Here is a 4,270-nt window from a genome sequence, read left to right on the forward strand (position 1 = left end):
CACTGTCTACGAAGAATTTGAGCTACATTCATAGAAGAATAACATAACTCATATATATGTTTATAGAGATCCATACATGTACGAATTCAGTCATGCATGGGCTTTTAGGTTGCAAGCAAGAAAATCTGAAAAAATGTTGGAAAATTTATATAATAACTTAACCTCACTTTCTTTATTTTTATCTCAATAACCAAATAGAGCACCTAGAGTTGCCATCTTTTTGGATTTCTGTTTCATTAGTCTTTCATTAATTTGCCAATCGTCCAAGTTCAATCAATGTGGTAGATGTTTGCATATTGATTGATTGACTCCAATAACATAGTCCCAACACAGAAGCTTAATTGTAACAATAGTGTTTTGGGTCTTCTTTCAAGAACTTCATGATTGTTTTATTTCATTCACGAATATATGTATATATATTTGTGTATGTTTATAAAGACGTACATGTATGATTCATAGGTCTTTATTAGTTTGCAAGCAAGAAAAATTGAAATTGGTTAAATTTAGATGAAAAGATTATAGAACAACTTAATTTCACTTTCTTTCTAATCTCAAGAACCAAACAAAGCACCTAAGGTTGTCATCATTGTGAATTTCTGTTTCATCATTTTTTTACCCATTTGGATAATACAACCAACCACATGGTAGTATGTATATGTATATGTCACAAAGCACAAACCTTTCCCCTAGCCTTTTTATAACCAAAATTACACCATATTTTCACGAGGAAGCTGCTTGTGACATCCATAGAGTGGTTAGGGGACTATTTTACATTTTCGCCCGCCAAGCACCTTTTTTGGACTAAGTTTAAGGCATTTTTTACTTCAACTCCCAAACTATGTGTGCTAATTACATGTCGTCTGTCCACGCAAGTCCTATTTTTCACAATGAAGCTCTCAGTGACATCCATAGAGTGGTTCACGGCTGTTTTGTATTTTTGCCTCCACAAACGCCTTTTTTTGACTAAGTTTAAGGCATTTTTTACTCCAACTCCCAACCTACGTGTGCTAATTATATCCCATCTATCCCCACTGGTCCTATTTTCCACGAGAAAGTTGCCCGTGACATCCATAGAGTGGTTCGGGAGCTGTTTTTGCATTTTCACCCTCCAAACAGTATTTTTTTTACTAAATTTAAGGCGTTTTTTACTCTAACTCCCAATATACGTGTGCTAATTACATGCCATCTACCCCATAGGTCTTATTTGTTACAAGTAAGCTGCCTATGATAATCACAAAGTGGTTTGGGGGCTGTTTTACATTTTCGCCCCCCAAACACCTTTTTTTTACTAAGCTTAAGGCATTTTTGACTCCAACTCCCAACCTACGTGTGCTAATTACATGCTGCCTATCTCCACCAGTTTTATTTGTCATGAAGAAGTTACACGTGACATCTATAGAGTGGTTTAGGGAGCTATTTTGCATTATTGCCCCCTGAATGCCATTTTTTTCATTTAAGTGTAAGGCTTTTTTTACTCCAACTCCCAACCTACGTCTGCTAATTATATCCCGTTTGTCCCCATAGGTCCTATTTGTCACGAGAAAGCTACCCGTGACATCCATAGAGTGGTTTAGGGGATGTTTTGCATTTTGGCTCCCCGAACGACCTTTTTTGATATGCATAGAGTGGTTTGGGGTCTGTTTAGTCACAAGGATGCTGCCCATAGGTCTTATTAGTCACAAGGATGTCCTATTTGTCACGAGAAAGCTACCCGTGACATCCATACATTTTGGCTCCCCATAGGTCTTATTAGTCACAAGGATGCTGCCCATGATATGCATAGAGTGGTTTGGGGTCTGTTTTACATTTTCGCCCCACGAACACCCTTTTTCGACTAAGTTGGATTATTTTTATTATTTTTTTTCAATTAACTTAAATGAATCTATGTAGTTCCTAGTCTCAAAACAGGTTGGAATGAAACTGAATTGCATTAATAATCTTGTTGGGGTTCATAAAATTTACACAATCTTGTTGTGCTAATTTACTCTATGTTAACCCAACCATTTAAGTACTCTATTCAACCATTTAATTTACTGTAATCAATTCAGGGAAATTGAATATTTCATAGAAAACATGTGCTTACCTTTTCCACATCAGAATGAAGTCCTTCAGAGTATCCAAACACCAAGTACTCTGCTGCTAAGTCTCCTAATATTACGTATCAAAATCTATTCAAAGTCTGGAAACAAAAACAATAGAAAACAAAACCCATTATCAACAGTGAAAATGATATACAAAAACAATTTTCTAATAAACAAGACATGTCTCACAAAACATGTATCACTTGAGTGAAAACCCTAAACTTTGAACTGGGTGTACAAATGAAGAATATTCAGATCAAGTTTACAAGGAAGAGATGGAAATGGAGATGGAGATTACACACACAGGATGAGATGGAACTACTACTACTACAAATACCACCAACAATCCTATAAAAGGCAGTAAGGAGAATCTCACAGCTCCTAGAATACTATCTTTTCCTTCAATTTCTATGAGGCAGTTTGAGCTTACCATGGCAGCCCAAGCTAATGATGGACCACCCCCACATGTGTCTCACTAATCCTACTTAATTTGTTTTATCATTGCCTCTTCTTATTGGTTTGTTGTTGATAATGATGATGAAATTATTTGGTTGGCAAATATTAATAAATAACGACTAAACCTTTTGTAGCCAAAGATTGAGTAATGGTGGCAAACATATTCGTAGCCAAAAGTAGCCATTTGGCTACCAAGTTTTTTTTTTTTTTTTTCTTTTTTTTTATCAGCAATAATTGATTATACAATAACTACATTTTTTTAGTCACAAAGAGTTTATATTTGCCGACAAAATTATTTGGCCGTCAAAGAGTAACCCTAAAAATATGCATGTTATTTGGCGACTACACTCCCTTTTGTCGGTAAATAATTGTATACGACGACTAAAACAAAAATTAGTAGCTTAAAATCTATACTAACACCAACTAACATATTTTTTTAGTCGCCAAAAATGTCATATTTAGCGACTAAATTTTTTTAGTCGGCAATAAATAATATATATCGACTAAAATCATGTGGTAGCTAAATCTTCAACCAACGCCGACCAATAAATTTTTTAGTCGCCAAAAATGTCACTTTTGGCTACTAAGTTCCTTTTGGTCGCCAAAAGTGTAATTTGTTACAGTGAACTGTTACTATGCACGTTCTCTATTATAGGAAAATCACAATTTTTTTTTTTTTTTTTTTTTATAAACTACAAATATTTGTCATATATTATGTCAGTTTGTGGTAAAAATTATGAATGTCAGATTTAAGGTGTGCCCTCCTAAGGTAAATTTGACGAACTATTGTGGTATATATGTCAGTATGGTGAAAGCGTTAATGAACTATTTGTGATGAAAAATGTCACAAATCATTTTGATGAGAAAAGTTAGTATAACATATTGTAGAATTTATTACAAAAGTTGTAATTAAATTTTGTTTATCATGATAAAGTGCAGACAGTATGCATTTTTTGTAAGAGGTGTAGACCATAACGGCAACCATTCTAGTATTCTAATGTTTACTATAATTTCCTTGGTTTCTCAATCTAGTGCAATATTACTTATTTTGTGTCTCATATATATATATATATATATAAGTTCAAAAAAAAAGAAAAAAGAAGAAAAACACTTACTATGTGTTAGTATAGTAACCAAAAACAAAATATATTAAAGAGCCAACAATAAATATTGAGCCAAGAACAAGACACTAATTTAGTTTAGTTTCAATTTTGGAATTAGTTTTTTTATTTTTTTTTTAAATCGAAATTAGTTTGACAAAAATAATGACCAAAAAGATATTTTTAAATTTTACAAAATTATTTTCGTCTCCAAAAATATAGAGTAATACTAGAGACCCACACATATACCTACAAATTTATCCACAATGATGTGGCATATGAGTTGGATCTATCATAACAAATCAAAAATGACACATATCTTACTTCAAAGACATTTTAAAAATCAAAACAAACATAGCAAATTCACCTAAGCCTACATCCATGGATTATCACTTATGCACCAACACTTTGATCCGCTTAATTTATTGCACTAACTTTATTCTACTCCAATTTTCTTTTTTCACAGCAACCATCACTTTATCAGCAAAGAAATCGCTGACAATATTAAATAAATTGTTTTAGGAAACATAAATGTAAATACTAGATTTTTTTTTTTTATCAGCAAAGAAAAATTTTATTAATTAACTTGAAATTAAAGATACAGGAAGATGAAATGCACTGAGAGAGATTCAG

Source organism: Camellia sinensis, chromosome 10, assembly GCF_055761805.1.
Source record: "Camellia sinensis isolate YWXY chromosome 10, ASM5576180v1, whole genome shotgun sequence".
NCBI lineage: Eukaryota > Viridiplantae > Streptophyta > Magnoliopsida > Ericales > Theaceae > Camellia > Camellia sinensis.